General features: G+C 39.9%; 2 protein-coding genes across 5 annotated transcripts in view; one reads left to right on the top strand and one right to left on the bottom strand.

Annotated features, from left to right (window-relative positions):
* The window catches only part of MRPL1 (mitochondrial ribosomal protein L1), a 118,081-nt gene that overhangs the window by 83,451 nt on the left and 10,057 nt on the right, over nt 1-24,573 (bottom strand). Inside the window, exon 2 of one of the 3 annotated variants that reach the window (XM_021100620.1) lies at nt 4,245-4,509. The exons of 1 other annotated variant lie outside the window; for it this stretch is intronic. The gene's annotated coding sequence lies outside the window, so the exon portion shown is untranslated. Of the gene's footprint in view, nt 1-4,244; nt 4,510-24,573 lie in introns of those variants that run through there. One more of the 3 variants, XM_021100623.1, reaches the window with a different exon arrangement.
* The window catches only part of CNOT6L (CCR4-NOT transcription complex subunit 6 like), a 144,059-nt gene continuing 123,780 nt past the window's right edge, over nt 4,295-24,573 (top strand). Inside the window, exon 1 of one of the 2 annotated variants that reach the window (XM_021100609.1) lies at nt 4,295-4,409. The gene's annotated coding sequence lies outside the window, so the exon portion shown is untranslated. Of the gene's footprint in view, nt 4,410-12,414; nt 12,439-24,573 lie in introns of those variants that run through there. The other variant, XM_021100608.1, reaches the window with a different exon arrangement.

Below are 24,573 nucleotides of genomic sequence, written 5' to 3'. Positions count from 1 at the left end.
TTTATAGCATTTGCCAGTCTCCGTGGTGTGAACATTCCCAGAATAGCCGATTTCAAGCTACCAAACAAAATCAACCAACACGCAAAATTCTGACAGCTTAGCACTTAGTTCTCACATGGTTGCAGCACTCCTGGAAGTTTCTTGGTAAAAGCCTTTGGTAAATTTTAGAAGGTCTACACTTAACCAATTCATCCCGGAGCCACATTTCTCAAACTTTAATGTAAATGTAAATCATCTGGGAATCTTATTAAAATATAGATTCTAACTTAGCAGGTCTGGGGTGGAGCCTGAGATTCTGATTTCTAACAGGCTCCTAGGTGATGTTGAGGCTGCTGGTCTGTGGACCACACTTTCAGTGGCAAAGACAAAGAGTACCTTCCAGGGCAAAATTCATTATTTCCATCATTAGTCCCAAGCCAGAATTTCTTCAATAGGCTCTCTTCCTCATAGGATAAACTTCAAGGGATTCCTAAATCTCTGGGTATAAACTCCATGACCTCCATCTTTCAGTGCAGACACAAGACGTATCACTAACTTCCTGCTCCACCCACATCTGCTGCTGCTGGACACTTCCCTTTCTCACTTGAATAAAATTCCCCAAGCCCCCAATACTTGGCTCAGTGGAAAATCTCTGACCTAAGGAAAGTCCATTCATTTTGCAGCCGATGATCTGGCTTGAAAAGAAAAACTGGACCAATCATCAGTCTTGAAAAATTGGAATTGGGGAAATGAAAGGCTGATGCGTTTAGGTGGGAGAACTCAAGTTGTAGGGTCATGGCATAGATTTGAAGCAAGAGAAGCCTTAAATGATAAACTGATATTATGTAGCAAGCATAAATGATGCCTGAGTAGAGTCACATGAAGCTAGTCAGTTTCAAAAGCAGAATGAAGTGAGGATGCTGAGAAAAGTAGAAATATGAAGAAGAAAGAGATCTACCCGCCCCAGTGGAAGGTGGCAAATGCTACCTCAGTTCCTGTTTCCAACATGCCTGCGGTGTCACTGTCCCTCTCCCTGTGTTTTTACAAGATCCTTATCTACCATAAATGTCCCTACAGTAACCCCTGTTTTCTCGAGCAAGCACCAGCAAATGTCTTTGTTTTCTCAACAAACAAAAACCTAATTAAAATCATGAGACTCTAGTTATTCTAATCAAGATGCTCAAATTGGCAGCTCTCTGCCAGAATTAGTAGCAGTCTTAAACATGGAATCTCTGAGTCTGAAAAGCTGGATGTATAAATGCTCTCTATAATTCTCTCCTTAAATGGAGCAAACCTGCATCCTCATGGATACGACTCAGGTTCTTAACCCACTGAACTACAACAGGAACTCCATTACATTTCTGGTTGCAGATGAAGGCACAGAGGCACCGAGAAGTTCAGTGACTTGCTCAATCAGTACTTAGGTGAGTTGGGTGAGTTTGGATTTGAATCCATGATGCCTGACTCCAGAGTCTATGTGCTTAGTCACTATTTTACATGGATCACACATATTTCATGCTGGACATTGTGCTAAGCTAAGATATAGTATCTTGCTTAATTTCATTTTATAGATGAAGAAATGGAGGCTCCAAAAACTTAAGGACCTCTTTTTTCATTTGAAATAAATTCTTCTCTCATCTCAAAAAAAAAAAAAAAAAAAAAAAAAAAAAAAGGAGTTCCCGTAGTGGCGAAGTAGTTAATGAACTGACTAGGAACCATGAGGTTGCAGGTTCGATCCCTGGCCTTGTTCAGTGGGTTAAGGATCCAGCATTGCCATGAGCTGTGGTGGGTTGCAGACGCAGCTCAGATCCCATGTTGCTACAGCTCCGATTGGACTCCTAGCCTGGGAACCTCCATGTGTCGTGGGAGCAGCCCTAGAAAAGGCAAAAAGACAAAACAAACAAACAAAAACTTGTCTAAGGCCACCAAGTAGTGTCAGAGCCTCATATCGGGGTTAGTACATCATAACCATCACACTATTCTCCTGCTTCACTGCTTCTCTGCCACCGTGAAACGCTGGTATTTATACATACATATGACTCAATATTTTTCATGCCAATGTTTTACATTAGAAAATGGCCAGATAATATCAGAGTGTGTGGGAGAAAGTAAATAACATGTAAGCACATACACATTATTATTTGATCTTCAAAGCAAAGCATGGAAATCACAAGCACCAACAAAACACTAATTAGAGTTACTATTTAAAAAATCTCTAATGCATGCAGAGGTAAAACTTATTTGAAATATTTATCTAAAATATGGCAATGTGTTTTCTTTGTGTTATAACTCTAAAAAAAGGAACAATAGCAACAAAGCAATTCTCAGGAAGACATTTGATTTTTACAAAAAAAAAAAAAACGTGTGCACCACTCATAAGAGGAGGCCATAAGTCACTGAAAGGATGTGACTGTCTTCCTCCCTTCTGTGCTATGTGGCTTTATCGATTTGTAGACTTAGAAGTGAACTTGACATTTTGCTGTTGTGCTCCATTCAGGGCCCTTCTTTTAAATTAGGTCAGAATGAGGCTGAGTTCCTCCCCAGCTCTGAACCTAGGGACTAACAACAAGTTAATAATCTTACTATTGAGATTAAGTAATTATTTCCTAGTCATTGTTATCTGATAAAATAGTGAAGCTAAACACTCCAGTATTCATCTATGTACAATGGCGTCTCATCACAGTGTAAATTATTTTACTCTCAGAGTTGCCATTGTGGCTCATCAGGTTATAAACCTGATGAGTATCCATGAAGACTCAGGTTCAATCCCTGGCCTCACTCAGTGGGTTAAGGATCCAGCATTGCCATGAGCTGTGGTGTAGGTCACAGACACAGCTCGGATTCTGCATTGCTGTGGTTATGGCATAGGCCAGCAGCTATAGCTCTGAATTGACTCCTGGCCTGGGAACCTCCATACGGGGCAGGTGCAGCCCTAAAAAAAAAAGGAAAATAGTAACTACAACATTTTTGTGGCACATGATTCTACATGCAACTTCTCAGCTTCAATGACACCTTGTTATTTTAAGCTAAACAGCAATGTATAATTGTTAAGGGTTAATTTATTTTTGGCCACACCTGAAGCATGTGGATGTTCCCAGGCTAAAGATCGAACCCAAGTCACAGCAGCGACAACTCCGAATCCTTAACTGCTAGGCCACCAGGGAACTCCACGTGTTGATTTTTTTTTTTTGTCTTTTTTCTTTTTTAGGACTGCACCTGTGACATATGGACGTTTCCAGACTAGGGATCAAATGGGAACTGTAGCCGCTGGCCTACACCACAGCCACAGCAATGCCAAATCTGAGCCACATCTGCCACCTACACTATAGCTCATGGCAACGTGGGATCCTTAACCCATTGAGCAAGGCCAGGGATCAAACCTGAGTCCTTGTGGATACTAGTCGTGTTGGTTACCACTGAGCCTGATGGGAAATCTCATGGGTTAATTTTTAATGAATAAATAATAGATGACTTTCTGGCTCCTCTGGGACAGATAACAGCTATAACCCAACAAAAAAACCAAAACCCAAACCAAAAACACAATAGGTCAAAGGGATATGCAGGGACCCAAGGGGAGGGAGTAATTAGCATTTTTATCCATCAGGAAAAACAGCTATTATTTAGAAAGATAAATAGATGTCTCCAAAGATCAAAGGAAAATAATAATGCTGGGCATAGAAATAAGAATAGAAAGATTACTAAATAAAATTTCTTTGCAAGAGTTCCTGTCATGATGCAGTGGTCAACGAATCCCACTAGGAACCATGAGGTTTAGGGTTTGATCCCTGGTCTTGCTCAGTGGGTTAAGGATCTGGCATTGCCGTGATCAGTGGTGTAGGTTGCAGACTCGGCTCAGATCCTGCATTGCTGTGGCTCTTGTCTAGGCCGGCAGCTACAGCTCCAATTAGATCCCTAGGCTGGGAATCTCCATGTGCCATGGGAGTGGCCCTAGATAAGGCAAAAAGACAAAAAATAAATAAATAAAATAAAATTTCTTTTCAACTGTAATAATTTAGGTTCTAAAATATGTGCTGGTAATTGCTTTTTTTTCCTATTTTTGAACCATCATCACTGGTATAAAACGTAATTGTTCAAGAAAATACAAGAATGCATGGCTCTCCTGAATCCTCACCAGGAGGGCTACATCCAGAAGGTGAGGGAGACTAAGACATCCTGGTTCTCAAGACTCCACTATCGGAAGATGCCCAACCCCTCCCGTGGCTGTCAGTGAGGGTGGGGATTTTTGCAGAGTTACCACAACTCACCGTTTACACAGCCTGCAGAGCAGATTCAGGAAGTAGCAGCTCTGTTTTGGGAGGGCTCCACTTAACCCAAGTGGCTCACACCCTAGATGCAGACACAAGTTGGACAGACACAGGACCTGCTGCGTAGCTTTGCCTGGCTCTGAGGAACGGTTCATCTGAAGGCAGGTGAGAGGGTTTGAAGGGTACAAGACCAATGCGAAGGAAAGGCCCTTCTGGGTGTGGGCTCTGCTTCTACCTAGTGCCTTCCAAGGATGCATGTTAGAACCTGAGCAGGGAGGCAAAAGAAAAATATGTAAATGATATGACGCTGAGACCTCAGGGGTCATGTGAGCACAGGACTTCTTGTTTATGGGAACCAGGTAACAGAAAGGACATCAGAGCAATTCTCCAACGTGGCCAGCTGCAGCCTGTGACCCACTTAGGACAGTGTGAGCTTCGATGGCTTGGGCACCTTCCTTACAGACAGACAGTAGTCAAAGGCAGCAGGAGAGGACAAAAAAGGGCCGAGGCCAGACAGCAGCAATGTGTTTGCAAACACTCAATGAGACAGTCCCTTGGTACAATCCGTACATCCATCCAGAGCTTGGGAGCATTTTATGCTGAAGTTTAGGACCCAAAATTATTGCTGAGGTCCTAAAAGCAGATAAATACCCAAACTCTAGTTCCTTCTTGGTCTGGAAAACACAGCCATGCGCAGAAAACCCTCTGAGAGTAAGCCAAGCAAGCATGATTGTGTTTTTTACAATAACGATGCCCAATTATGAGGTTTACTAGGTCTCATTTATTGTTTAATTTTCCTAAGTTTTCTTTGGCCAAGATTAGCAGGGTTTTGTTTTTTTTTTTCCTTGCACCCATTTTATAAAAGAAAAAGTTCCAGGTTATAAAATAAAATATGGTACTCTGTGCCCTATATTTTAACTTAATCTTAATTGAATTAATATAAAATCCTGGTCAGTTTGCTAAATTTTATCAAGTTACCTGTGACTATTTATCATATCCCTTATTCCATGAGAATTAAGTATCTTTCATAGTCTATAATAAGAAAGCATTATTACAATTTATGAGGAAATCTGAGTAAATTATACTCACTGATTAATCCTTTGTCATTTATGTTGCTTCTTTCAAATAATTTAGTAGATTAGAAGGATGCTTTTATTTTTACAAAGCTGTTCTGCCCTTATCACGGTGCCATAACTCCACCTGCTACAAAAATGCTTCAGTATCTTTACTCATTTTTTCCTAACAGTTTTTTCTCCTTGCTGTAATCTGGTAGCTATTGATCATTTCTTATTTTAAAAGAATACTATACTAGGAGTTCCCGTCGTGGCTCAGTGGTTAATGAATCCGACTAGGAACCATGAGGTTGCAGGTTCGATCCCTGGCCTTGCCCAGTGGGTTGGGGATCTGGTGTTGCCATGAGCTGTGGTGTAGGTTGCAGATGCGGCTCGGATCCTGAGTTGTTGTGGCTCTGGCATAGGCCAGCGGCTACAGCTTCAATTGGACCCCTGGCCTGGGAACCTCCATATGCCACGGAAGCAGCCCTAGAAAAGGCAAACAAAGACAAAAAAAAAAAAAAAAAAGAATACTATACTGGTTATACATCATTTGCTACCAACCATCTCCTTAATTTATCCTGTCCACCTTGCTAGGTATGTCCTTGAAAACTGACTCTTTTAAATTGTATCCCCCCTGAGTAATACAGATTCCTAGTCAGTATACAGCTGTCCTTCAGTATCTGTGGGGAAATTGGTTCCAGGACCCCCACGGACACCAAATTCTGAAGATGCTCCGTGTCCTAGTGGAGTTCCTATTGTGGCACAGTGGGTTACATACCCGACTAGAAGCCATGAGGGTGCAGGTTTGATCCCTGGCCTCACTCAGTGAGATGAGGATCCCGTGTTGCTGGGAGCTGTGGAGTAGGTCACAGACGTGGCTCAGATCTAACATTGCTGTGGCTGTGGTGTAGGCATGCGGCTGCAGCTCTATTTTGACCCCTAGCCTGGAAATTCCATATGCCACAGGTATGGCCCTAAAAAAAACAAAAAAATAAAAATAAAAAACAAAGTGTCCTGGTATTAACTTATAACCTGTGCACACCCTCTGGTATACCTTAAGTCATCTCTAGATTATTTATGATACTTAATACATCGTAAATACTATGTAAATAGTTGGAAATACAATGTAAATGATATATAAATCACTGTCAGCATGGCAACTTCAAGTTTTTTTGTTTGTTTGTTTGTTTTTGCCTTTTTGCCTTTTCTAGGGCCGCTCCTGCAGCATATAGAGGTTCCCAGACTAGGGGTGGAATCAGAGCTTTTGCTGCTGGCCTACGCCAGAGCCACAGCAACTCGGGATCCGAGCCGCATCTACAACCCACACCACAGCTCATGGCAACGCCGGATCCTTAACCCACTGAGCAAGGCCAGGGATCGAACCCTCAACCTCATGGTTCCTAGTCAGATTCATTAACCACTGTGCCATGATGGGAACTCCCTTCAAGTTTTGTTTTTTGAAAATTTCTGGAATTTTTTAAAAAATATTTTTGATCTATGGCTATTTGGGCCATGGATGCAGAACTCTTGAATATGGAGGGTCAACTGCATTGCTAGATCAGAATTTAACTAGGTGGGATACACAAAGAGAATTGTACGTGTTGGTGAAAATTTTTAACATCATGCTAATAATAACAATTTCCATAGTTCAAAGGAATGAAGGCAGAAAGCCAAGCCATTTGAAGCAGGCCTTCTTTTTTTTTTTTTTTTCGTCTTTTTGCCTTTTCTAGGGCTGCTCCCGGGCTAGGGGTCTAATCCGAGCTGTAGCCACTGGCCTACACCAGAGCCATAACAAATTGGGATCTGAGCCGTGCCTGCGAACTATACCACAGCTCACGGCAACACCAAATCTTTAACCCACTGAGCAAGGTCAGGGATCGAACCTGCAACCTCATGGTTCCTAGTCAGGTTCGTTAACCACTGCACCACAACGGGAGCTCCCACAGCAGGCCTTCTTATGGTTGACTTTTAACTCTGTCCTGAGGTCCATATCTTACTGTAAGAACACCAGTGTCATCTTACTTCCAAGGTACAATGCTACACCAGTCTTTGCTGAAGCTCCTTCTATACGTAGAAGAGAAGGCCTTACCGCACGATTTACAGCCCTTCCTATTCGATACATATCCAATATTTGGAGTCATTCAGTTAAGACTCCAACAAGACAGTTTTTAATGTCAATTAGCACCCTCCAAGGACGACAGAACAGTCCCTTATGACATTGGCATTAAAGTCTGATTCTCTTTAACTTTTCCCTCTAGTGTGAATGGTAAAAAATGCCTCTGACTGGGGGAAAAACTGTAATTGCAATGTATACATGTAAGGATAACCTGACCCCCTTGCTGTACAGTGGGAAAATAATAAAAAAAAAAATGCCTCTGTGTTTTTTCCATCATCTGGCAGATAACTATTACATCACACACACACACACCCCTCCTAAGGAGAAATATGAATTCTTAGAAACATTCTTAATATGCACTGTTCACATAGTATTGGCCCACAAATGTCTTTTTTAATTGAATGGACAACTGATTAAGTTAAGAATCTCGATTTCAGTCTTCTTTTGAAAATAGCCAACAGACCAAGTCATCGTGAGCCCATATTTCTACGTGGTCATCACTCACTGGAGCTGAGAATGTGTTCTCTTTCTAGTTGGGCCATCAGCCACCCATGCACCATGATCGTTACACGCTGTGCTGTCTCTCTGGGCATTTCGCTCATCCTCGGGGTCTGCCTAGATTCTACACGCACTTGACTTTGCAACCTCTAATCCTACTTCTTTTCAAATTGTGTCCTCTGGAGTCTGTCAGAATGAAAAAAAGGGCTATGGCTGAAGAATAGATACTTAGTCTGAGAAGATACTTAGATAAGATCCATTTGCTTTTCATATATATATATATATATATATATATATATTTTTTTTTTTTTTTTTGTCTTTTTGCTATTTCTTTGGGCTGCTCCTGAGGCATATGGAGGTTCTCAGGCTAGGGGTCGAATCGGAGCTGCAGCCACTGGCCTACACCAGAGCTACAGCAACGCGGGATCCGAGCCGCGTCTGCAACCTACACCACAGCTCATGGCAACGCCGGATCGTCAACCCACTGAGCAAGGGCAGGGACCGAACCCACAATCTCATGGTTCCTAATCGGATTTGTCAACCACTGCGCCACGATGGGAACTCCCTGCCTTTCATATTTTAAGCAACTCACCTAAGGGCCTTGCTACCTGAATCATGTATATGTAGTAATTATTATACAACTTGCTACTTTTCTTGGGTGGGTGATTGTTTCACATCCTGATGCATCTTTCTCTATTTTATATGCTTTTGGACATATTGAAACTCTTAGTCAAACTGGTCTGGGTAAAATAGCTTACAGGAAATCACCCTGAGCTCACCCAACTATATTTTTTGTTTTTTGTTTTTCTTTTTTGTCTTCACCCACAGCACATGGATATTCCCAGGCTGGGGATCAAATCTGAGCTGGAGCTGTGACCTATGCCACAGCTACAGCAATGCCAGATTCTCAACCCACTAATTCAGGCAGACGATCGAATCAAATACTCCACAGAGACAAGCCAGATGATTAACCCACTGCCCCACAGAGGGCCTCCTACATTAAAAACTCAAAGTTATCTAATGCTTTTATTCACATATCTGTTTATATATCTTCATTTCCTTTTCAATAGCCTTATTTTACTCTCTGCCTTACTCAGATTTAACAGAATAACTAATTTTGTCATAAAAAATAAATATTACAACTGTTTAAAGTTAAGATGTATACTTTAGGAGTTCCCGTCGTGGCACAGTGGTTAACGAACCGACTAGGAACCATGAAGTTGTGGGTTCGATCCCTGGCCTTGCTTAGTGGGTTAAGGATCCGGCGTTGCTGTGAGTTGTGGTGTAGGTCGCAGACACGGCTCAGATCCCAATTTGCTATGGCTCTGGCGTAGGCCTGTGGCTACAGCTCCGATTCGACCCCTAGCCTGGGAACCTCCATATGCTGAGGGAGCAGCCCTAGAAAAGGCGAAAAGACCAAAAAAAAAAAGAAAAAAAAATAGATATATCCTTTAAACAGTTCCTATTCTTTGGTCTAGTCCCTCTGTGCCAAAGATGCAGCCCACTTCCAAACTTTTTTTTGGGAAAAGATCGTAGAAATAACTGCTTTTTGGTACTGTTGCCTTATTAAATTCTACTTTTTCACATTTTTAAAAGAAAGTGGCAGGTATCACTATCTTTTCTTGGGGGTCAAAGGGGCTTTGTGATGAAATTATTACTGTTTCTCTCTCATCTTTATTAAAATCCTTCAATCTCCAGGATTACAGTGATAAACCAACTCCCTAGCCTAGCAGGCCAGAGCTGCTCTTTCTATGTGTATATACATATATAGTGAATACTATTATATTACACCCATTTTATAGATAAGGAGACTGAGGCAGAGTGGTATTTAAAGCATACCCTAAGTCACAAAGCTAGTAAGTAAAGGGGCTGGCAATTGAATGCAGGTTGGCTCCAGTCAATACTCTCAATGAGTGTACTGTACTGCCATTGAAATCGAAAAGCTTTTGTCAAATGTCTACTACTCATAAAGCATTGTGTAAGACATAATGAGAAAAATAAGAGAGTTTTGCCCACAAGAAATAGATAATGTTATACAAGAGAGAAACCTGCTCCTAACTCACTATGGAAACAAATAAGAGAAAAAGACTAAACTCAGGTGGGGAGAATCTCAGTTTGGATTGAAAGTAGATATTTCATTAGAGGCTTGAAGAATGTGCAAACTTGGAAAATGATAAGGCAGTAAAAAATACTCAAAGGAGCTGAATTTTAGGAAAATTAGTCATTAACATCTGTGATCATTAAGTAAATAAGCTTTGGGAAAATGAGCTTCAGTTTCATTTATTTTAGTTAACCAATTTTAGGCAGCCATTTTTGTTTTATTTTGTTTGTTTGGAAGGATTGGTTTCCTCTGAAAGCCTTGTTGGGCACTTGCTGTGCAGACAAGTGAGTCTGGGGGTACTGAGGTGGGTATCGGTGAGGTTCGGTGGAGAGTTGTGGATCAGAATCAGAGGTGCTGCTGCAAACACAGATAAGCCCCAGCCCCAGGCTTTCACATTCAGTAGGTATGGCCTTGGACCAGAGGCTTCCCTCTGCTCCCTGGTTGCTTAGGTGGTGAGGTGCTGCTGCTGCAGCCTGGAGGAAACCACTGCCCTATGAGAATCTCAAACCTACAGAAAAAAAGGTTGGGATTTTGGAAAATCTCACAGCTCAGTTTGTCATGGAAAGTCAAGGGGGACACAGATTCTGGGTGGGGTTTGGTATTTCCAAAAGCAGGGACTGTCGGCGGGAATTCTGAGAAAGGAAGTGGTTTAGAAGTTTGGAAACCAAGGTGGGAGCCCCACTAGAAAGAGCAGCTTTGGCCTGCTAGGCTGGGGTGTGTTTTATCACTGTAATCCTTGGAGATTGAAGGATTTTAATAAAGAGATAAACAGTCATAATTTCATCACAAACCTTTGCCAACTATAAAATTAGTGATATCTGCCTCTTTCTTTGAAAAATGAGAACAAATAGAACTTAATAAGGCAACAGTATAAGAAAGCAATTATTTTTTTTTTCTTTTTTCTTTTTTTTTTTTTTTGTGTTTTTAGGGCTGCTCCCGTGGCATATGGAGGTTCCCAGGCTAAGGGGTCGAATCGGAGCTATAGCCACCAGCCTACACCAGAGCTACAGCAACACTGGATCCGAGCCGCTTCTGCAACCTACACCACAGCTCAGGGCAATGCCGGATCATTAACCCACTGAGCAAGGGCAGGGATCGAACCCCCAACCTCATGGTTCCTAGTCAGATTCGTTAACCACTGCGCCACGATGGGAACTCCCGAAAACAATTATTTCTAAATGGTCTTTTCCCAAACAAAAGTTTGGAAGTGGGCCGCATCTTTGGCAGAGAGGGACTCCTATATTAGAAACTCAAGATAAATTTATTTAATGCTGTAACAGTTTAAATAAAAGCATTGCAAGTTTTTCTTTGTTTCTGTTTGTAGTTAACTACCTGGAAGAGGAATATACTTGATTTTTCTCAATAGATTTTGACATTTAAAATAATGCATAAGCCCAAAGGGGTAGGAATTTTCATTACTTTGGTTTACTCTTACTAAAGCAAATAGCTGTTTTGCATAATGTTATCCAGCAGGATTTGTTCCATATTATGAATCAAAAGAACTCTGTAAATGTATTAATAATATTTCAAATATATTTAAATCTTAGTAAGGAAGAAAAGCCAGCATGATAATAATGTACATTTATCAGTGATTATACTGAGACATAACACTGGTAAATATTTCAAAGAGGGAGATAAAGCTAAGAAAGAGTTTGGAATTGAATAGGAAAAAAAAAAAAAAAAACAAACAAGGAAAAAAAACCCCAACCCTAAAACCAAATAATTTGGAGAACATTTGCGTTTCCCAAGAGAACTATGAAATAATGAGAATTTGGTGTCTATTAGTCAAAAGCTATAATTCAACTTTGGTGTCAGCCAAACACCTGTGCTGGTGCTTAGACTGGGACAGGTATCAGTCATAACTGGCACCTACCAAGAGTGGTTTGTATTCTGAGTTACATGCCACCAAGGAAAACTTTTAATTTCCCCAACAGTTTGTAAATGCAACTGTGAACACCTAATTCACATGAACAATAGATGGAAGGGAAAGCGCTGTTCAGAACACAAAAGATCAAGAGAGGCAAATATCCCAAGCCAAAGAAATTTAATAAATTCACATGAACATTAAAGGAAGTGGGGGGAAATCTTACATGTGCATACAAACAAGTTTCCCTCTACAACAACTGGCTTAATTCCCAAAAAACTATAGAAAAAGACTCAATAAAAATATAATAAAAAAAGGCAAATAAACTTAGTAAAAGCTGACCTACTCCCCAAATCGTAATTTTCCCTATAAATGCCAATTTTTAGTTAGATCCATTCCTTCAATTTTAAAATGCAAATTCAATAAAAATATAGCAAAGAAATCTCAGTATTTCAGATCCATTTCAATTTTGCGTTCTGTCTCTCTCTCTCTCCCCTTCCCCCCCCCCCACCCCAGGCATAGAAAAGAAGACAATTTTCCTTTAGCACTGCTGAAGAAACGTGAGTTTGTAAATTTAAAGACTGAAAAGATTTGCTAATGCTGATCATAATATTTCCTACAGATAAGTTATAAACTAAGATGCTAAACCATACCTGCAGTAAGCAGATATTTCTTATTTGGTTCAGTCTTTCAACTTTTCCTGGTCAAGCATTTACTACAAATGACCCACTTATTTACTGCCATGGAAAAAAAGCATTGCACTACTACCTCTTTGTTCTGAGGGGAAAACAGGGCTCAGGGGGCCAAACAGGAGTCGGGGGAGATAAGAATAGATGTACAAGGAGATCCTGCTGAATAGCATTGAGAACCTTGTCTAGATACTCATGTTGCAACAGAACAAATGGTGGAGGAAAAAATGTAATTGTAATGTATACATGTAAGGATAACCTGACCCCCTTGCTGTACAGTGGGAAAATAAAAAAATTATTAAAAAAAAAAAAGGCAATCAACGCTAAGCTGTCTTTGAGATCTTAAGCAAAGCATTTATTCATCCATCCATTCATTCATTTAATCACCTTTTTTCTTTTTTTTTTTTTAGGGCCGCATCCTCAGCACATGGAAGTTCCCAGGTTAGGGAATACATCAGAGCTGCAGCTGCCAGCCTATACCACAGTCAAGGCAGCACCAGATCTGAGCCATATCTTCGACCTACACCAAAGCTCACTGCAACACCAGATCCTTAACCCACTGAGGGAGGCCAGGGACAAAACCCTCAACTTCATAGATGCTAGTCAGGTTTGTTACCACTGAGCCTCAATGGGAACTCCTCAATCACATTTTTTATACTCAGATAATAGCACCAGAAGTATAGTCATGAAGAAATGCTAATTAAATAATGTGAAAGAGCTTCGTCAACATAAACTACTTATTTAATAATTCCTTTAGAAATTAAAATATTAAATATAACTTATTTGTTAAATCAGATGTTTAATTATATAAACTATTCCCTGAAATAAAAAGGGAATTTTAAACAATAACTTTTAGAGATTATTATAACATTTTTAGGTTACTAGGGAAAAAAAACTGTTTCAGAACCCAAACTTGCATCCTTCTGTATTAAATGTTATTCTGACTTCAAAATAGACTACAATTAAGCTTTATTTAATGCATTCATTCAACAAACATTTATTGAGCACTGACTATGTACCAAGAATATAGTCTATTCCTGGAGTTCTCGTCATGGCTCAGTGGTTAATGAATCTGACTAGGAACCATGAGGTTGTGGGTTCAATCCCTGGCCTTGCTCAGTGCGTTAAGGATCTGGCATTACCGCGAGGTGTGGTGTTGGTTGCAGACACGGCTCGGATCCTGCGTGGCTGTGGCTGTGGCATAGACTGGCAGCTACAGCTCCGATTCAACCCCTAGCCTGGGAATCTCCATATGCCACAAGAGCGGCCCTAGAAAAGGCAAAAAGACAAAAAGACAACAACAACAACATACATACATATATATATATTGTCTGTTCCTTGAAAAATATAGGCACACAAGAATCCAAGAATCTCTGGGCATAATCAAATAGTAAAATACTTATGAAGGGAGAGAAGTGAATGAAAATAATGTTTTTCTAAGTGTCCATACCTGTAAGTCATATTGGTAAAAATCTACTTTAGAAAGTAGAGAATTTTTTTTTCACCCTGAGAATTGTACCCATTGTCTGAAATGTCTGGAAGACAAGCTTATTTTCAGTTTGGGATTATTAACACAGCACCCTAAAATTTTTATTTTTGTAACAAAAGTAATATAATAATTCTAAAGAGTGTAAAATAAAAATGGAAGTCTCTCTCCAATAATTGCTCTCCCTATAAATAACCACTGTTAATGTGTTCAGTCATCCAGATTTTTTCTCTATGCAGTAAATTATAGGTGATACAAGAAAGTAGAAATTTCCAAAGCACTTGGAAATTTGACAGTTAAATCTCTTAAAATTGATGACAGCCCAAGAGAATCTTAAGTTACCCAAAGATTTCCAACAGTATATTGCCACTATCATATGCCTCTCCCAGCTGATCAGTGGCCTGTTGAGATTTCTTCTCACACTAGTATGAGTACCGGGCTACAGAGAACATATTTCTTCAATTTCTGCCTTATCAATGTCCATAAAAGTAAGAGTTGAAAACTTCAGGTGTTCCCATTATGGCTCAGCAGAAACAAACATGACTAGTATCCATGAGGACTCAGGTTTGATCCCTGGCTTCACTCAGTGGGTTAAGGATCTGAGCTGTGCTGTAGGTTCCAGATGTGGCTGCATTGCTGTGGCTGTGGTGGAGGCCAGCAGCTGTAGCTCTAATTCAACCCCTAGCTCGGAAATTTCCATATGCCATGTTGCAGCATTAAAAAAAAAAAAAATTGGTCATCATTCTTTTTTTTTTTTTTTTTTCCATTTCTGGCTGCTCCGTGGGCATATTGGAGCTCCCAGGCCAAGCCACAGTGGCAGCAATGCTGGATCTCAGCACTTCAAGATGCCACCGATCCCGTTGGGCCACAGCGGGAGCTCCAAGCCATCACTCTTCACAGAGCTTTACTACTAAACCACATAATCTGTATTAATTTTCTACCTATGGAGTTCCCGTCGTGGCGCAGTGGTTAACGAATCCGACTAGGAACCATGAGTTGCAGGTTCGATCCTTGCCCTTGCTCAGTGGGTTAACGATCCGGCATTGCTGTGAGCTGTGGTGTAGGTTGCAGACACGGCTTGGATCCCGAGTTGCTGTGGCTCTGGCATAGGCTGGCAGCTACAGCTCCAATTAGACCCCTAGCCTGGGAAACTCCATATGCCGCGGGAGCGGCCCAAGAAATGGCAAAAAGACAAAAAAAAAATTTTTTTTTCTACCTAAATGTTGGGTGAAAAATATAGAAGTTATGGTTTAGTATTTTCGACACAATTAAAATCACATTTAAATCCAAGTATAAGTAGCTTGATGAAGTATGTATAGCATGAAGAGGCAGAAGAATAATGTTCTAAAAGTATGAATGCCTGGATTTGAGGTCTAGAGCTGCCACATATAAGCAGATCCTGTGAATTAAAAGATGTAATTTTTCAGAGTTCCCTTTGTGGCTCAGCGGTTAATGAACCAGTCTAGGATCCATGAGGATGTGGGTTTGATCCCTGACCTCGCTCAGTGAGTTAAGGATCCGGTGTTGCCGTGAGCTGTGGCTTTCATCCCGAGTTGCTGTGGCTGCTGAGTAGGCCAGCAGCTTGTAGCTCCAATTGGACTCCTAGCCTAGGAACTTCCATATGCCCCAGATATGGCCCTAAAATAGCAAAAAAAAAAAAAAAAAAAAAAAAAAAAAGTGTCATTTGGCATCTCTGAGTTTTCTTATTTGCTAAAATTGGCAGTTGTGATATGAATGATTTATTCAAAATCAGATGTTGATATAAAGATCAAATGAGCTAATTACACATCAAAAAGTTTTGAAAATTGTAAAGTGCTATACAGAATCAGAAATATAGTAATACAATATTTGTTTAAAAATGCAAAGTCGCATTTCATTTTCTTTCGCTAAAATTAGAAAAAAAACTGAAAATGTTTAGAAAGGCATTATATTTTTTTGCCTTACGTTGTTTTATGGGACCTTGATACACAAGTCATTTATTGACTCATCTGATTTTAATGAGGCAATATTATTGATAACAGGCAGCAAGCATATGTCCATCCTTTAAGCTGAATTTTACTCAGCTTCTGTAATATATTATGTGACACAGGGGAAAAAAAATAGAAACACACTAGGTACAGATTTTTCACTTTACTAATAAAACATCTACTAAGTATCTTCTGGGGAAAATATAGAGAAGGCTGTTCTACCTACCAAAGGTTAAGAATGGTCAACTTGAAGTACAGAAAAACTTAAAAAAAAAAAGAAAAAGAAAAAGAAAAGAAAAGAAGAAAAGAAACCAAACTTGAAAGATAATCGAAGAAAAGCCTCCAGGGAAGTCTTTTCTTTACTCAAGAAGGATGTGCTCGAAGTTTGCTTAAATAAAGAAAGAGGAAAGAGCTATTGGAACAATAAGAACTGTGGATATGAAAGAATATGAGAATGGTGTCAAGGGAGTGACAAAGGCAGGAAGATAAAGCACAACAGCGCAAGTGTTCTTAAGGGAGCGAGAAGTTGGAAAATGCCTGCGAAAAGAGAGGAAGGTCATGGGCTAGGGAACTTCAGAACATCCCTGGGGTTACACATTAGAGAAAAGGTTATTTATATCTGCGTCTGTCTCCACCACCAGATTTTTAGTTCCTTAAAACAAGATGCCATATCTTATTCATACTCGTGTCTCCCAGAGCAGCTAGGTCTGTTCCTTGTTCATGGAAGGTTCTCAGTCGGCATTGAGTTGAACCTAAATAAAAGTTGCCTGTAATGCATTTAGATGCTGGCTATGACACAATGATAGGGACTTAGCAAGACCTATGTATGACTTAGTAAGTATATACTGGCTCATGTATTTATGATAGAATTTTTTTTTTCTTTTTAGGGCCACACTTGCAGCATATGGAGGTTCCCAGGCTAGAGGTCCAATTGGAACTATAGCTGCCGGCCTAACCACAGTCACAGCAACGCAGGATTGGAGCCGCATCTGAGATCTACACCACAGCTCAGGGCAATGTCAGATCCTTAACCCACTGAGCGAGGCCAGGGATCAAACCTGCAATCTCATGGTTACTAGTTGGATTCATTTCCACCATGCCACAACAGCAACTCCATGATAGAAATTCTTAGTGAGTGTCATGTGCTAGGGAGGCTCTGAGGAGAAAGCAACAAATCTTATGTGTCAGGATTCTGTTTTTCTTTACAAAAAACCCAGACCTTCCAAGTTTAGCATTAGAAGAATTTCTAGATGATCAGGAGACAGTTGGGCCACATGACCCTGCCTGGTAGCTCTGGCTTTCCCTAGCCATTGGGGTCCTTAAATGGATTGCCCTTGAGACAACCATGCCGAGCAGGGTGGGAGGGTAGAAAGATCCCCCTTTGGGCAGTCTGGTTCAAGCATGGACAAATAACCCTCTCTTCATTTCCTGTGATCCAGCTAAAATTGTCTATTAAAGATTAAAAGACTGTGGGGAAAAGATAAAGGGGGAAGAGGAGTTATTCTTTTCAAATTTCCACAACTCATAAATAGCTCATGTGTCTTTATCACAGTCCTATGAATTCAGCTCATTTTATAAGTGTGGAAAACAAAATACAAAGGATCTAAGTGAGGAAGTCTGTTCAGATTTAGCTTATACTTATTGTGCTAAATGAGACTGAAGTTAGCTTCATGCAGTCGCTCAATAGATACTTACTGTGAATTTATTACATACAAGCATTACAATGTAACAGTGTAGAAACATAGTAGCATATATTCTCCCTCCTCAAGTTCCTTCTACTCTAGTAGTAGGGGAAAAAAAGCACTCCACTCAGGACCAGGTCATTCATAATCACTGAAATAATATTTCAGATGCTACTAGTCAGGGAGTGAAAGCAACCATCCAATCACTTAAAAAGTGAATGGCTGGTGAGAAAAAAAAGAGGCAATGAACATGTAATAGTATACTCCCTGGACATGTTAGTTTGAATTAAAAATTCTCAAACTCCTTTAAAAATTGAATTTGCTCAGTTATATTGAGTCATTTATACAAAGACAGCCTGAGGGTAGAGACATTAATTAGAACCAATTGTAGCTGAGCCAAATCTAACATAGATCTCCACTTGAAAAGTCAGGAGGAGGAGGGACTGGGGAAGATCCTCATGTTTTCCAGGAGGGAATTGTTACAGAAAGATAAAAAAGGAAGGGCAATTATGAAGGGAAACTATATCAGAAGGTAAGAAAAGAATTGAACAGAAAGAGAATAATTTCTCTAAGATATAATACAAACTACATCTGGCAATACGTTGTTGTGGCTAAGGACATGGACTTAAACATCAAAAAGATCTGGGTTTGGAGCTTGACTCCCCTGAAGAAAGTTATTTGATACTTCGAGCCTTGGGTTTTTCCATCTATAAAATGGGGGGAATAATACTTAACCTTATATGGCAGTTGTAAAGGTTAAATAGCCAAATGCAAATAAAATGTCTGGGACATTATGTGGTCTCAGTCAGTGGTTGTTATAATGATTATTCACTAACTTAAGGAGACTGCATCCTTGAACTTAGTGAAAAGCTGGTAATCCACTGGTGCATATTAATTCAATGGAATGCTAACACATCTTTAAAATACACTTCTGCAATCACAATCTTTAATTAGCAATCACCCACTCATGGGTGGGGCATTTTGACAGTTGTATGGAAGGTTTTTGGACATCATAATCATATAGGTAGTGGTGGGAGGTGGTACTTGGGATTAGTGGACAGGTTCCAGGGAGGCTAGAAATTCTAGGATTCTCAGGAATTCTAGAAAAGTTCTGCATATGAAAGGATGCATGGCCTTGCAAGCTACATGATTTCTGAATGTCCCTCTAAGTATTCCTGTAGTTTAAAAAACTCTTGTGTATGATCTGAACCTAGACCTCAATTCTATTTCACATGAAGCATAATGTTTTCCATTGTCTTAACATACATTTTCTAGGAATGTAGTTATTAGGAAAATAAAGGAAAGAATTTATTTGGTTTTGCTTGGAATTTTACCAAGAATGGTTCACCATCTTGGTAAAATCATGTGACTCACAACAGTGTCACCCTTATGATAAATCAACACATCTGTATATCAGTCTGCTTTTATAGTCATGACATTCAGGTTAAAGCTACAAGAGAAAGACAAATACTGTATAATTTTACTATTATATGGAATATAAAAAACAAGCAAACAAGCAAAACAACCCTGAACAAATCAAACCCAATAAAAACAGATATGTGGATCAGAGAACAGAATAGTAGTTATCAGAGGGAAGGAGGGGGTAGGGAGGAGTAGGCAAAAATTGGTAAAAAGGATCAGCTGTGTGGTGACAGGGAAACTAAATTTTTAGTGATAAGTATGCTGTAGTATATATAGAAGTAGAAATATAATGTTATAATGTTATGTATAAATATAGTGTTATAAACCAGTGTTACCTAAATAAAAAAATAAATTCAAGAGTTCCATGGGAGATCCTGTCATGTCTCAGTGGTTAACGAATCCGACTAGGAAACATGAGGTTGCAGGTTCGATCCCTGGCCTTGCTCAGTGGGTTAAGGATCCGGTGTTGCCATGAGCTGTGGTGAGATGCGGCTCGCATCTATGGCATGGATTCCTTCCCTGGCCAGGAGACTTCTGCAGGCTGCAGGCACAGCCAAATAAATAAATAAATAAAAATAAATTTTAAAAAACAAAGTTACTTCAAGGTACAAACATCTAACTTCTTCACTCTGCCTTCTAGTGAAGACATAGCTGAGCATTTCATACAGTATTTCATTACAAATTGCTTTGTTTTTAATTATCCTGCATGTTACAGCTAAGGAATGATTTTTTTTATACATAGTTCATGCACATACAATACTTTGTCTATGAATTTCATTTCAGGATGATAAAGGTATTATAAAATATTTCCTGTGAAAGGGGAATGTTGGCTCTGATGGAGCTAAGAACCATGCTCTAGAATTATATTTAATATCCTAAAAATATATTAGCAATATAAAGTGAAGTAAAAAAAAAGCAAATTCAGGAGTTCCTGTTATGGCTCAGTGGAAACGAACCTGACTAGTATCCATGAGGATGCAGGTTCAATCCCTGGCCTCGATCAGTGGGTTAAGGATCTGGTGTGAGCTGTGACCTAGGTTGCAGACAAGATTCAGATCCTGCCTTGCTGTAGCTGTGGCATAGACCAGCAGCTTGTAGCTCCAATTTGACTCCTAGCCTGGGAACCTCCATATGCCACAGGTATGGCCCTAAAAAGCAATATATATATGTATATATATATATATATATACATATATATATATTTTAATGTATTTTAGAAAAGTTTTTATTTTCAAAAGACTGAATCCCCACAGTTAATTTGCAGGCATTATAACAAGCAATGGGGAAAATAGTTTTGTGTTGTGATTCTCTTAAATTGTATCATGTATAAATCAGAACTTTTTAAGTTCAGGTTGATAAAAAGAAGGAACTGAAAAGGTTAACGAAAGAACAGAAATTGTAACATGTGATGAGCATGAGTCATTTTAGAGCTAAAGAATAAAAATAGAGGTTTTCTTCAAGTCAAAAGATTGATCTATTTCAAAAAAAACCTGTCCAAATGGAAAATAAGTACAAAGAAATTAGATGATTTGAAATATTAGAAATACTGTGCTTTTTTTGGTTATTTGAGGGGATTAAGACATCAATATAGGCAAGCTAAATTATTTTTATTTTCTTTCTTTCTTTCTTTAGGGCCCCACCCACAGCATATGGAAGTTCCCAGGCTAGGGGTCAAATCAGAGCTGCAGCTGCCAGCCTACACCACAGCCACAGCAAGGAGGGATCCCAGCCATATCTGCAACCTACACCACAGCTCATGGCAATGCAGGATCCTTAACCCACTGAGCGAGGCCAGGGTTCAAACCCACATCCTCATGGATACTAATGGGGTTTGTTGCTGCTGAGCCACAATGGACACTCCAATATAGGCAAGCTAAATTAAAAAGTGGGGTATAATTCTAGAAAGAACACAAATAATAAGATTACCCCTGCTGCAGAAAAGAACGTAATTCCTGTAACTGATGATTATTTTCAAGGTCAGTTGGTGGAAGTTCACTGAATTTTTTTTGTGTGTGTATGTAGGTATATCAGCAGTTGGTATTAGTTTAAAAAAATCCTAAAATTTGACCATTAAATAGTTATTTTAGATTATATAGGTTTCAAATTTCAAAACATAAATTATTTCATGAGTCGAATATCTGTTCAAAATTTTTACCATCTAGTTTATTTGCTCTGCCATACAGTGTGCTTCTGGGCCACAGTTTCCTGCACCAAATGGTTTATGAAAACTACCATTAATAACGTATCAGTGCAGGGAGTTCTGGCTGTGGCTGGGCAGTAAGGAACCTGACTAGTATCCATGTAGATGCGAGTTTGATCCCTGGCCTTGCTCAGTGATTTAAAGATCCAGCATTGCCATGAATTGTGGTGTAGATCACAGACACGGCTCGGATCCCATATTGCTGCGGCTGTGGTATAGGCTGGCAGCTGTAGCTCTGATTTGACCCCTAGCCTGGGAACTTCTATATGCCACACCTAAAAAGAAAAAAAAAAAAAATCAATGCAGGTTTGATCCCTGGTCTCGCTCAAGTGGGTTAAGGATCTGGCATAGCCATGAGCTGTGGTGTAGGTCTTAGATGCATCTTGGACCCAGGGTTGCTGTGGCTGTAGTGTATTTCGGCAGTTGTAGCTTGAATTCAACCCCTAGCCTGGGAACTTTCATATGCTTCACGTTCAGCCATAAAAAGCAAAGGGAAAAAAGTATCAAGTAAATCTTTATCTTGAAGATAAATCTACAGTCAAAATAAAAACAAACAAAACAGATAAGGGATTCTAAACCCAATTTAAGGCTTAATTAACATATAAAGTCCTTAAGGGCAAAAGCAATACTGAAGTCCAAATTTTACCAAATGCTAAGTCTCAACAAGCAACAAGTCCTTGAGCTAGAGTTCTGGGAGAGAAAAGGCTCATCACTCTAAGTCAGGGTCCAAATTCATTATCACCTCTTGTGAGTCAACCAGATAATATGCATCTTCTGATGGGAGGCAAGAGGACACACAGAATGTATGTCACAGGATGTGATGCAGTCTCATCAAATCTTTAATTTCTATCCATTAAACTTTTGGATGCAATATCCACTTGGCAGAAAACACAGGGGATAGCAGAATGAACTAAATGATAACACAAGGAAGCATTAGACAAACCAGAAAGTGTGAGATTCCCCAGAACAATTGTCCTGATGCCTTAAACAAGTCAGTGTCATAAAAAATGGACAGCACTGGAGGGTAAGAGACAGTCATATTAACTTCTGGGTTTAAAGTAGTTAAAGTGTAGCAGCTCTGCACCTTCTTTTTCACATCAAATGAAGTAGACTGTGTTTCTAGTTTCAAGATGTGAGCTGAACATCTGGGCAGAGCCTAGCCTCCTCATGGCCTCTCCTTGTGAGAACAGGGCCTGCCATCCTCTGTTCCACCTGTCCTTGCCTGTCCTTCTTGCTGATTCAGCTTCTCACATGCTGCAGGCTAAGTCAGCCAAACAGCCATTCTCATTTCCATGGGAAAGAATCCCTGACTTGGGCCTCAGCCTAATTAGTATAGCTTATTCAACAGTCTCTTTAGCACAGTATGGGACATATTTTTAGAGGCTATATGATACACGTCCTTGGAGTTCCTGTCTTGGCTCAGTGGTTAACGAATCCAGCTAGGACCCATGAGGTTGCGGGTTCGATCCCTGGCCTTTCTCAGTGTGTTAAGGATCCAGCGTTACCATGAGCTGTGCTGTAGGTCGCAGATGTGTTGCTGTAGGCTGGCGGCTGCAGCTCCAATTAGACCCCTAGCCTGGAAATCTCCATATGCTGCGGGAGCAGCCCTAGAAAAGGTAAAAAGACCAAAAAAAAAAAAAAAAAAAAAAGATACACATCCTTTTTCTTTTTAGGGCCACAGTTGTGGCATATGGAAGTTCCCAGGCTAGGGGTCAAATCGGAGCTACAGCTGCAGCCTACACCACAGCCACAGCAATGGGGGATCTGAGCTATGTCTGTGACCTACACCACAGCTCATGGCAATGCCGAATCCCCAACCCACTGAGCAAAGCCAGGGATGGAACCCACATCGTCATGGATACTGGTTGGATTCATTTCTGCTGCACCACAATGGAAACTTCCATATCCTTTGTTGACAGGGAAAAAAAATTCCAGAAAAATGTATTTGTTTTGTGAAAGAAATATAAAAATTTGCTTCAAATAGACTGTTTAGAGAACTTGAAATGTCAGTTCTTTAGGAAAATGATGCTACCATGCATGCATTCAGAACGAAATGGCAGATAGTAAAATTTTGATGGTCTTTTCACCTGTTTGTTTCTTTAGGCACTTCTACTTCTCTATTGAATGTCCTGATATTTTCATTTAAAAGTATGCAATAAAGATAAAAACAGAAAATCCAAAGTTGAACATCTTTTTTTTTTTTTTTTTTTCTTTATAGGGCTGCATCCTCGGCATGAGAAAGTTACCAGGGTAGGGGTCGAATTGGAGCTACTGCTGTGGGCCTGTACCACAGCCACAGCAATATAGGATCAAGCCACATCTGCGACCTACACCACAGCTCACGGCAACACCAGATCCTTAACCCACTGAGCGAGGCCAGGGATCGAACCCACATCCTCATGGTTCCTAGTTGGGTTCGTTAACCACTGAGCCACAAAAGGAATTCCCTGAACATCTTAATTCTTTTGAAAAAACTGAATTTCATGGAAATTTCTCATCTGAAAAATTATTCCTGTAACAACCGACAATAACTCTATTAACAAATTCATATATCAGTGTAAAGCCTGGGTTGATGTCTTATATTCTTTCCCTGATTTCAATCCCTGGCTCATGCTTGCCACACAGAACTGCAGGTTTCCCTGAAAGACAAGAACAAGGAAAACAGAAAAACATATCCTTTCTCAATGCTTTTAGCAAGAGAACATGGTGATATTTGGTATTTTTGGTAAGGCGGTTATGTGGGTCAACCCAAGCATTAGCATGTAGTCTGCTTCCTTCCACCAAAAGCGTTGGTCAGGTAAAAATATTAATTTATCAAACAACTGTAAATCCTGTGCTGTTAAAGGAAGGAAGGAGGAAAAAAAGTAAGGCAGGTGGGTAGGTTGGTTCTGGGGAAGTGCTTAGGGTGTGCTCTCAGCCAACAAGGCATTTTTAGCTGATAATAAAGACATTCATTGCAGGAAAAAAGCCAAAAGAGACACATACTTCTTTTAACCATTTATTTGTCTTATTATAATTACATAATTATAAGACTTACAATAATATACAGCATTTTTGCTATTGTTATTTTTCCTGTAAGATTTTCACTTGGTTATATTCATCTTCAAGTTGTTTGGGGAAAGTAATATTCTGTTTTTAATCCTGTTTTTGAGAGACAAGGAAGGCATGAAATGAAAATCCTGGCAAATTGTCAGAGATGCCAGACTATTTAATGACAGAATTAGAAGCTGATCACTCCTGCTTCCTAAT

Source organism: Sus scrofa, chromosome 8, assembly GCF_000003025.6.
Source record: "Sus scrofa isolate TJ Tabasco breed Duroc chromosome 8, Sscrofa11.1, whole genome shotgun sequence".
In the NCBI taxonomy this organism is placed as follows: domain Eukaryota; kingdom Metazoa; phylum Chordata; class Mammalia; order Artiodactyla; family Suidae; genus Sus; species Sus scrofa.
Note: the sequence above shows the minus strand (reverse complement) of the source record. Positions and strands in the feature narration are given on the sequence as shown.